The 12,022-nt window shown below is 41.1% G+C and overlaps 1 protein-coding gene across 3 annotated transcripts in view; it reads right to left on the reverse strand.

Moving 5' to 3' along the window:
- LOC137274586 (thymosin beta-like) overlaps positions 1 to 4,910 on the reverse strand; it is a 62,433-nt gene extending 57,523 nt beyond the window's left edge. For 2 of the 3 annotated variants that reach the window (XM_067807856.1, XM_067807852.1), the window contains exon 1: positions 4,808 to 4,897. The gene's annotated coding sequence lies outside the window, so the exon portion shown is untranslated. Of the gene's footprint in view, positions 1 to 4,807 lie in introns of all 3 variants that reach the window. The other variant, XM_067807854.1, reaches the window with a different exon arrangement.
- Positions 4,911 to 12,022: the final 7,112 nt, after the last annotated feature.

Below are 12,022 nucleotides of genomic sequence, written 5' to 3' on the forward strand. Positions count from 1 at the left end.
GAATACAGGTTGGTAACAAGATTAAAACCTATCATGCCAATCTACTGAAAAGGTACATTGAGAGAGAGGAGGTCAAGGACACAGCTGCATGTGACGTCAGCATAGCTCAACTTGTGCATGTCAGTGCTGGTCTGGTGGATGTCAAGGCTGAAGAGGTAAGTATGTTAGACATAGCTTCACCTTCTTTAGTTTCTAAGGAAACGTATCAGGATGTAGACATTTCTGAAGATTTGACAGAGGAGCAACAAAATGAGGTGAAGGAGCTCATAAGTGAATTCAAAGATGTACTGAGTGATTTACCAGGGAAGGTAAATTGTATGGAATATAAGATCAAGCTGACATGTAATGAGCCTATACGATCCAAGCCCTATCCACTTCCTCATCATATGAGAGATGTTGTAGCTAAGGAGATACAGCTAATGTTAGACATGGGGGTGATAGAACCTTCTCAGTCACCATATGCATCCCCCATTGTACTTGTGAAGAAGCCTGACTCGACTTACAGATTTTGTACCGATTTTCGCAAACTGAATCAGGTGACCGTATTTGATGCCGAACCAATTCCATTAGCTGATTCCATCTTTGCACGGTTACGGAACTGTAAATATCTTACCAAAATTGATGTAAGCAAAGCATATTGGCAGATTCCAATGGAAGAGAGTAGCAAAGAACTGACAGCATTTATAACTCCTGATGGATTATACCAATGGAAGGTGATGCCATTTGGAGTAGTTAATGCACCTGCAGTATTTTCCCGACTGATGAGACAAGTATTGCACAACATACCAAATACAGACAACTTCATAGACGACATCATAGAAGGAACTGAGAACTGGTCACACCACATGGTAAGTCTGAGAGCAATATTTACGAGGTTAAGACAATTCCATCTTACAGCTCGACCTTCAAAGGTAAAAGTGGGATATAAACATCTGGACTTTTTAGGGCACAAGGTGGGTAGTGGTCTAATTCGACCAGAAGGTAAGAATGTAGAAAAGATCCTAAATGTGGAGCGACCTCAAACCAAGAAACAAGTGAGAGCGTTGTTGGGACTGACCGGGTACTACCGGAAATTTATCCCAAACTATGCAGCCATAGCAGTTCCGCTAACTGATCTCACAAAGAAAGGAAAGCGAAACAAGGTAATATGGACAGAAAGCCAGGAATTAGCTTTCACTACGTTAAGAACCCATATGTCAAGTTTTCCTATCTTGAAACTACCCGACTTGAAGAAACCATTCTTGGTAAGAACAGACGCTTCTGACGTTGGAATCGGAGCTGTACTGCTACAAGAACAGGAAGGTGAGCGATTTCCAATATTGTTTGTGAGTCGGAAGTTAGTAGATCGTGAGAGAGCGTATTCTACAATAGAAAAAGAGTGTTTGGCTATTGTGTGGGCAATACAGAAGTTAGAAAGATATCTGTATGGGAGAGAATTTATTTTGGAGACTGACCATCAGCCCTTAATATGGATGACCAAGGCAAAAATGACCAATGGACGAGTGATGAGGTGGGCCCTGACTTTGCAACCCTACAGATTTCTAATTCGTGCAATCAAAGGAAGTGAGAATGTTGGGGCTGATCTCTTGAGCCGGTGTTCACCCTAGTCATACTATGTGTATGGTAGTGTGTAAATAATGTACTCTCTGCATATCCAGATTATTTGTCAGCAGTTATTTCTTATGTATTACTGTGCTATTGTACATTTAGACAATTGTGTTTTATGATATTTATGCATTAAAACAAACTTAAATGTGATCTTGAGTGTAATATATAATTGTACTTGTGTACAATTACTTGAAGAGGGGAGTGATGTCAAGATCACAGATGATTTCGTTTATATAATTAGTTTATGGTACTGTAAATAGATGTAGTATGGTATTGTTAGAGTGTGTTATATATTGTTGGGAGTGGTTGTTAGATTATGTTCGGTAATACTATGGGAACAGGGTTATGTTCAGGGAAGCGTGACCAGGTATGGCCAGAGAGCTGGGGTGTTAATTTGTAAACAATAGAGAGGTGTTGAGTAGCTTGGGTATGGGAGGTCAATATAAATAGTGAGGAAGGGTAGTAATCTGCACAGTCAGCCAGAATCACCACTGTGTTCACCTGTATGGGTTCAACTTTTGTATGGGATTGCATCTCACGCTGGCTGGCGTAAGTTTTTATTATCATTATTACTTTTGTATTTATTGATTGAGTAGATGTAGCAAGAAATTGTTTTACTGATGTAGTATTTCTAGATATATGTGCATATTGTAACACTATATAGCCACAAAGCCATTCAAAATTTGAATGTTATCGTTCCACAAAACCTGTTCCACTTTCAAATATGTAAATCGGAGTAAAGTACATGCATAAAGTATAAGACATTGACACATGTCTTACTGAGTAACTGTAGTTACTTATATTGTATTGTAGTGTCCCGGAACTGGCCGGTTATCCTTAAAGTAAGGAGAGGGGTATTATCTCCGCCTGTAAGGAGACAGACAAGAGTCTTCCCTGTTGTACAAGGAGCATGTATCTCCTAGTAATGTGAGATGTGGATGGCACAGCCATCAACCATTACACAGGCCCCTTAAACTCCGTGAGGGAAACCATCGCCTGGGTGTGAGGGATACCACACAAATACCATGACGTCACCAAGTGGAACCAAAGTGCACTGACATTCTGATTACATTGTAAAGAGAAAGTGTTCTCTCTGAGTGGCAAATTCCTTTATTGTTATTTAGTTCAATTGTTTAGTTTCTGATTGGGATTATATGTAATCATTATCTATATTAGTGAGGGTATTAGGATTTTAGTGTAGTTAGTAGTAGTAGTAGTATTATTAGAACTTTAGCAATATAAGTGGTAGACAGAACTGTATATGTAGCTAGGTTAGGTAATTAGATTAGTTAGTTGTATTTGCACCTGTAGAATTAGTTTAGTATAGGTATTGGGGTTACTTATATCTTAAGGGGAGGAATAAAGTTTTGCAAAACAAACTATTCTTCTGTTGTGGTTACTTTGGTATGTGACAGTAATGTCCCTAATTTTGGATTCAACAAGTCCTTTCACTAAAATATTTTTTCTCAATATTATCAAAGGAGTGTTTCTGCTCAAGGTCTAGTCTGTCTCATTGTCTCTGAACCACATTATTTTCACTACTGCCTAGCCCACTCTTCAATGATAAAACCTTAAATGAAATAAGTCTTGATTTTTCAACTCACTGGGGCTACTTTTCAATTTAAATAGGTCTATTTTTTTTCTATCAAAACCATGTGTACTCTGAGACTAAGCATTAGTCTCCACAAGCTGGTGACCCTTCTCCAGAGTATTTATAAACCTGGTGGTGTCTTTGAAGAACATAAGGTCTGGTCACACCCATGAGAGTAAGCCACTGAGTTCTTTCAGGATATGAGTTCTGGGCCTCTTGAGACCCTCTCTCTCAAAAGTGTAACCTCTCAGTCATTCAAACATATATCAAGGCCATGAGAATACCTTCTTAAGGGCTTAAAGTTACTACCTACTCTGGGCAGAGGTTTATTATAGAACTGTCTTCATAATTTCAGTTATATAACATCATCATCCAGTTGAATCATTGCCAAAATCATGAAATAAACAAGTTTGCAATGACAGGAATTCCAAGAATGGTTTCCATATGCTTTCTCCACATGGGGGATTCTAAAGTGTTCTCACTGTCACCCTTAGAGAATGATCCAACACACAGCGTAATTAACCAAAGTTGGTTATACAGTCATCAACCACTTTATATGGTGCACATCAGAAAGTGACAAATAAGCTTTTCCTCTTCAGAGAAGTCCTCCGGGTAAGCCGATAGGCTCTGTTATCAAACAGTTGCAGACATCCGCCATGGCAAGCTGACTCATAAAATGCGTATGTGTTCATCTGGATGACCTTTAGGCTGCCATTTGAGCTAGGTTTGTTGTCTGTCACCACGAACATGGGTGAAATGTAATGGAGTGAGAAAATTAAAAATATGAATTACCTTTGACAAAGGAACATGACTGCCTGATTTGTTTGTCAAAGATTAATGACAGACTAGTATGCAAAATCTGAGAATTCATAAGTGTTCATATCAATACTAATTTTCTGTCACTCAATATTTTGACTAAAAATCTAATAGCAGCTTCAGAACTGTATAGTTAATTTGAAATGTTTTTAGGCAAAAATACATTCTTACACTGACAAGTAATGTTAACAATGAACGGGGCAGCCTTTAAGCTTTGTGCTTAGTTGTTGCCTTTTTGTTTTTTAACATTCCATCAGTGACAGGCATAGTTGAAGGGTTAAATGTTTTTAAGCAACAGCGATAAAATCTCCCAATATTGACCAGAAAACCACAATTCTTCTGCTCATACTGTCTAATGCCTTAAAATACCCAGAGCTTACAAAGGGCAAAGCGTCAACAGGCGCTGCCTTGAAAAGCAAGCCAAGCAGAAATAGATAAACTTTTGTAAACAACGGACGATTTGCTTTAAGAAAATGTCACCAAATGCCATACGAATCTGTCGTAAAAATATGTGAATTAACACATTGACATAGTGAAGGATGCATTTGTGGTATAATATTTTTATCAGTGTATCTGGGTTGAAACGAATCGCATTAACAAGATCCAACAAAGACGTGACGGGGATCATTTCATGCCAGATGCACTGCAACTTGTTGCCTGCAGCTCGTCAACAGCGCATTACACCACAAAGTAAAAGAAACAGACAAAGCCTGCTTAAAACCATGTAAGATTCTTAATGTGGAACCGGTATTGATAGTTTGTGGCTACATTTGCAATAATCTAAACCCTTACCTTCAGCTAAAGTTGCAAACTGTCTCTTGCTGAGCTGTCCCAGGCTGAAAGTCCCTAGTCCAATGAATCGCTTTCGCGCGTGGGTGTGTCCTCGCTACACTACGGAAGCCTAACATGGACAAAATACCGCCTCTTCCGCTTAGCGCGTTTCCAGGGCCCATCTCACACCCGGAATAGCCACTGAATTTTTCATGTACACAAAACTGAACAATTGTTTGATGCTTGAAATAAATGTGTACATTTCGTGATTTTAAAAAAAAGGTAAAGCACGAAAGGTTATAAACTCGCTTAGCAGTTACAGAATGCGCAAACGAGATTAAGGTCGACCATAGTTCCTCTAAGTTACCGTAGGTACCATGGTGTCCAGGGCTATGTGCCAGTGTGGTATCATCACGAAAACTCCGAATTATATAACATCGACTACTGAAGAGATGTATAACAGAGGCTCTGTTTCGAACACATTTCTCTCCTGTTTCCGTGTCTACAATCTGAGATGCAGAACTTATACCGTTGAAAGAAATGGTTGGAACGATTGTTAAAGAAGCATTCGTTCGAAGTGACATTCCTCACATAACTATGGCATGCTCAGAAACAAAACATAGATATGTGCCATAAGTCGAATCTGGACACGTGACATCATGAACGTCGAGCCTCACCATAGGTGTTACCTGTGCCGTTTTACACTGGAGTGTATTAGTGTCCTGCGTGGTCGTACCAGAGACCATAGGTGTTGAATAGCCTTTGGTTGTACCTAGACCGGAAACAATGGCGTCTTTCGAAGGGATTTTACATTGAATTATATATGACACATTTTAACACGTATTTGTAATATAGTGAAGTCTAGACCAGTCTACAACATACCCGAAAGTTCACTGGTAATAACGTGAAAGATCTGCCCGTTATTTTGCCCGATGTGAAACAATTTTCGCAAAAGTGCCACATGGATTTTATATTATAAAGATACCTTTAAGACATCGTAAAAACGGTAACCGCAGTAATGCAAGAAAAACGACATTTCAAATGTCTAACAGTTGTGTGCAGAGTTCTGTCCAATCCATGCACGTGAACTGATGTTGTGGTTACGACTCATATTACTGATCACATGCGTGTTCAGTCCATGCTAGATACATGGCATACCTCCGCCACACAGGCTTCGTTACTGATGGCTACGGTGGCAGGTAGTACGTACCTATTAGCCTATTTTCAGAATACGCGTCGAAGATTATTACTAATACGGGCTACCGTACATTGACGACATTGTCATGCAAAACATTTCCCGTTTTGTCGTGTGGTCCACGTGTTGATTCAGACTATTCTGACCCCACGCAGTGTCTGAAACTTCATTCCGCTTCACTATCGGTGCAAAATCACCGACAGTAGACAGCATTTACACATCACGACCCAAACGCAACTCACAAAAACAGATGTTTTCCTTTGTGAAACACGTCACGTGACATCTGTCAACTGCGGTGACCGCATGAAGTGGTGGGACGCTCATTGCAACACAAACCACACGATTTTCTTCTCAAAGTCAAGCCTCTTGCCTGATGTACTCTACCTTCATAAACATTTTAAACTTTAAATTCAAATTATAAATATAATATACCCTGTACGTAATGAAAAATAAACAAACCACTTAAACTCTCGCCTATAAAAACACCTTGGTTTCTTATTCATTCTTATACATAACTACTGCAGTACATTAGTACAAGTGGTTTTATTTCATAAAGGAAGTGTAAATTAAAAAAATTATATAAATACACATATTTAGCGCAGATTTGTTCGCACTCTGAAAAGATAGGTGGCGCTTTGAACCTTGATCTAAACGTTTTGGGTAATACTTGGCGGATGATTTGAAGATTGCCGCCTTATGCCGTATTTCTTGTAACTTGTAAAATGACATGGACCTACGCTGTACAGCACAATAAACGCAGGATACGTTGGAGCCCAGGAATACAACTTCAGTTTGTATCCCAATTTTCGAGATTGGGAGATTCAAATTCAATAAGCAGGTTAGGCTCACGTTTTGGCAATGTCTTAAATTTTAAGACTAGGTAGGGGTTGGGGTGTTGGTGCATAGTTAATTTTCACCCCAGTTTCAACAAACAAAATTTCAGAACAACACACACACACACACACACACACACACACACACACACACACACACACACACACACACACACACACACTGCTGGCCGATGTACATGTATGGGTATACAATGTGTGAAGTCCTCTGCCGTGTTATTGCGAAAACTTCACTCACCCACACATATCGTATATTCAGGAAGGATTGCCTCAAACTGATGTGGACTGACAGTGTGAATAACAAGTACATCTTCATTTGACGTGTTTCTTTGTTTGTCAAGTCCGCTTGAGGCAACAGTGCAGCAGTGTAGGACCTGTAAATAATCAAATAATTGAGTCGGAAGAAGACAATAGACAGATTGTTGAGAACAACGACCTTTCAGTCGTTCATGCAAGACGCGGGTGTACATGTTTGCTGCTATAACGCCGCACGATATTCCACCTATATACATGGCAGCGGCCTGTCAGTAATCGAGCCTGGATCAGACAACCCAGTGAACAACAGTATGAGCATCGGTACAGAGTTACTGATGTGTGTCACCGGATATCCGAATGTCTGAATAAAGCAGGAGTTTTGATGAAGTAGGTAATCATCGATATGTCGGACTCACGCAATAGGCCCCAGAACAAAAAAGTAAAATGATATGCTGAACAAATGCTTTTATTCAAATTCTACGCAAAATGTAGTTGCACTTAGTAGTGTGGTGAGGGTTAAGGTCGTATTAAAATTATTTCACGTGTTTACAGCCTAGCCCCTACGTTGACTGAGTTTGTAGTACCACCAAACAGATACGATGTCGCAGTTTAACATCAACACAACTTATATGGAGTCGGGACTGATCCGCCTTTAGTTTACTCACATGTATAATGTCCATGCAGCGGCAGGCAGGGTATAAACAAACAAAATCTAAACATGTTTGGTTTGATGCGCCGTGACTGGTATGGAGCTTCCGCTCTCCGTGTAGACATTGTATCCTCTACACCTTAAGAGTTTGAATCTCATAGCTCTACTTTAATGACATGGCCGCCAATTGAATTACACCATCTTGAAACATAAACGAGTCTAAGAGTGTTCCATGTAGAAAGTGACAAAGTGTGCGGTAGGTCAATACTATTTTGAGGTAAATATGCATCAGGAAAATGGTGTAAATTCTGACAGTAGTCAAGATGGCGGTAACTGTAATACTGACGTTCCTGTTGTTGCCATTTAATAAATCACACGATACAGAATCCATATCAATCGCGAGCCACAGAAATACTAAGATCATTACAGGAATCAGTAACGCCAAATCGTTGGATAAATAGTTCCCATGCAGTAATTTGCCAGCACGTACAGTCGCGTGTTACCAGTCGGACAATGTTTCTTAACGATTCGAAGGGATGCCTAAACCCTAAGGCGGGCCCCGAGCAAGTCAAAAAAAGAAGGCAGAACCATCAATATCCCCCGCAACGGCAAAATACCCTTCGTGAATATGTCTACAAGTTATGATTATGCCGAATGTTTTGGTGTGTAAGTAAAAAAGTGGAAGGAGAGCAATGAAAGGTTTTCAAAGTTGTCCTCCTGAAAGGAGCAAAACCACCAGTTTCAGTCTAAGTCAAACTTGTTGTGATGGAAAGGCCAAAATATTTTACCCAAAATTCAAAAATTACCAAAAGGCACCAATACCCATTAGACCGGACCATGTGCAAAGTTTGCTTAAGAAATAGTGAACAGTTTAGAGTTCTACTTGTCAAACTTGTTGCTATGGAAACGTAAAAGATATTTTATTCAGAATACCCAAATTATCAGAAGGCACCAGTACACCACCAGATTTATCTATGTGCCAAGTTTGGTGAAGAAATATTGAACGGATTTAAAGTCCTGCTCCGGAAAAGATAAATGTGCACGGACGGACGGAGCACATTTTAATACCCCCAGCAAAACGTGTTGCGGGGGATAAAAAATGTTTAATCGTAGATTAACATACGGCTACCGAACTTATTTTACAAAAAATACACCTGAGGTAATCTAGACTTGCATGGGGTGTATTGGATGTATTTCATCTGAATGGCAGAATAGTATTATCGCATTCTGTCGATCTCTTAGAATCTTTGTCGTTCCAGTTAAAACTCGGTGACGAGCCCGTCTTGTCCTATCTACAAGGCCCTGTTCCGAGATAATACTCTAATGAACGTACCCCGGCACATTCATGTTAATGTTTGTAATTAGAAACAACAGTCCAGGGACTCCATGATGAAGCGAAACCCAGGGGTGTTTTGGTAGCCCAGTGGTAAAAACCGTTTGTCCGTCACGGGGGTTCAATTCCTCACATGAATACACTGTGTGAAGTCCATTTCTGGTGTTCCCCGCCGTGATGTTGCTGGAATATTGGTAAGTGGCTTAAGACCCAACTTACTTAAGGGAAACGCTCCATTACGATCATGTGAGTTGGCACCCAATACCACACGAAGGAGCTGGGAGCCTTAACACAGTTACCACGTGGAGATTGTGGGATGTTGTTTTTTTATAGCTCTACAAAGGTAGGTTTTCTACAAAGGTTTTCCCTTACCCTTCCACTATTAATTAAAGCGTGTGATTTATGTTCTCGCTGAAAACTGTGAGGGACCAGACTGAAGTGACCTCGGCGAAATCAGCCTCTTTATAGCTGTATGCAAATGAAGGCCCTTTCCATAGAGAGGACATATGACGTCATCGCATGAGTCCCAAATCATCTTTGGCGCGCAAATGAAAGATGACGTCACAGAAGCGCGTGCCCATGACGTCATGGAGGTACGTCAGGAACCAAACTGCAAGCCTCTTTATGGCTGCATGCAAATGAAGGTACTTTCCTTTGAGCGGGTATATGACGTCATCGCATGTGTCTCATTGTCATCATTGGCGCGCAAATTGAAGATGACGTCACGGAGGCGCGTGCCCCATGACGTCATCAAGGTACGTGGAGTGTCTTTCCTTTAGTCTGATAGAGAAGCTCCAAGCATGCAAACCACACACGGTTCGGCTTACTTCGTCCTCTGCAACACAAACCAACTGTGTCTGTGTTGCCATACAGTTTTCTATGAAGTGTGTGATGAGCAGAGTCACCGTTTTTGCAGATGCCCACCGAAGCACCTGTTTGTCAGTTGTGACAAGCACAATAAAAACACCTGCAGCCACGGCAACAAACATGGTTACTGGCCTCATCTCAGTTGTTACTACGGCAAAGATGACCAATTCACTCTTGACCGTCCAACCAAGACCCAGAACCACCAAACATCTGGTACAGCTACAGCTGCAGACCATGCTCCGAAGAACACACCCCAACCTCATACAGGACACGGTGTTCTCACACAGCTGAATGACAAGATAATCAGCACCCAACAATGTTTACAGGACATGCAAGGTCAGCTCACACGTATCTTGCAGGTACGAGAACTCACGGAAGAACCCATGGAGATAACTTAGTGACCAAAGGCAGCAATCTATGGACCTGTGATGCCCTCAGGCCAAGTGTCCTTCAAGACTTCCCTACGTTTCCAACGGCCCTTTTCAGGGCCACAAAATTGGTCCAAAAATAGTACTTGAAACAGGTTTGAGAACCGACTGCTATATCTTAGCATCGTATCACAGACACAGAACCATGGCACACGTCGAGACAAGATACGAATGTCTGAATGAAGGGCAAGTATTTTGTTTTAGTCAATGATCATTGATGTGTCGGACTGAATGAGACTAGAACGAAACATTCCAGTGCAATGTATTCAAAATGTATTCTTACCATGAGGTGATTTGAAGTGGCATGTAAAATTGTGTCAAAATTGCTTCATGCATGTGTGAGTAACAGCTTTTGATCTTTCGCTCCGGTTTGACGATTTTGCAGCTCTAGCAAATTGAGATATTTCTCAATTTAACATTGACACCGCATTCTAACTAAATGTATAGTGGAGAGGCAGCCACTTAATCCAAAATGTGTTATTAATGTCAGTGTTCCAGTGTAGGGGTGTAACGAATAATACTGGGGCTAAGTTTACTTAGACTGTCATAGCCCGAGAGTTATTCCCCTTTTTCCGACGGCCGACTCACTGCGCATACTGCTAAATCAGATTGAGTTATCTCATTTACATCGATGTTTAACTAAACATTGTTTTTACCTTAATTGCTACCATATTCAACAGTAGAAATATGAGCCACTACCCTTGTGGCCGCGTGCAGATAAATAGACTTTTATCGTCATTTCGGCCGAAAACGAAGCTTGATGTAATTATCGCTACGCAGATTTGCTAAAGTCATCTATTCTGTAACGGAAATGGCAAGTGCGAAAAAGGTCAGTACGCACTGCTTCTGTAAATGGGGTGTCAAACTACAGCTACCATCTCAAAAACGCTTGGCCTTTGACAATCCAACTGGGCCTGCGAGATGGATGAGTGTTGCTTAGAACACATTGGCAATCCTTGGCATCGGCTGGAAGATTCTTGGACCGGTTCTATATGCTTTGATGTCATTTAGTTTTAAATACAGGTATCGTAGAGCTGATATACATGACGCCATCGCACGTTTCCTGTGTCGCCATCCAAGCGCGTGTATAAGCGTTATTATCATCGTGCCGCGTATGGAAAATAATAGAGTGAGTGATTGAGTGAGTTTAGTTTCACGCCGCACTCAGCAGTATTCCAGCTATATGGCGGCGGTCTGTAAATAATCGAGTCTGGACCAGACAATCCAGTGATCAACAACATGAGCATCGATCTGCGGAATTGGGAACCGATGACATATGTCAACCAAGTCAGCAAGTCTGACCACCCGATCCCGTTAGTCTTACGACAAGCTTAGTCGCCTTTTGTGGCAAGCATAGGTTGCTGAAGGCCTATACTACCCCGGGACCTTCACGGGTCGGAAAATAATAGAAGCTAAGAGGCAGTGATAGAGAATTATATGCATTTATAATACCCTGTTAAATTGCTACTATGGCGCGTACTGATACCAGTAGTGTAAATGGAGGATATCGTCATAGTAGCAGTGATCCATGTCGTCATCGGGTACTGTTCCCTGCTGATCACTTGTTGCGAGATGTGCGAGACGGGTCCCAGTTTACCCTTCAGTCTGATATAGAAGCAGACGCCACCCATTTAGTCCCTCTTCGATGACCTTGAAGT

The sequence above is a fragment of the Haliotis asinina genome, chromosome 2, assembly GCF_037392515.1.
Source record: "Haliotis asinina isolate JCU_RB_2024 chromosome 2, JCU_Hal_asi_v2, whole genome shotgun sequence".
Taxonomy (NCBI): domain Eukaryota; kingdom Metazoa; phylum Mollusca; class Gastropoda; order Lepetellida; family Haliotidae; genus Haliotis; species Haliotis asinina.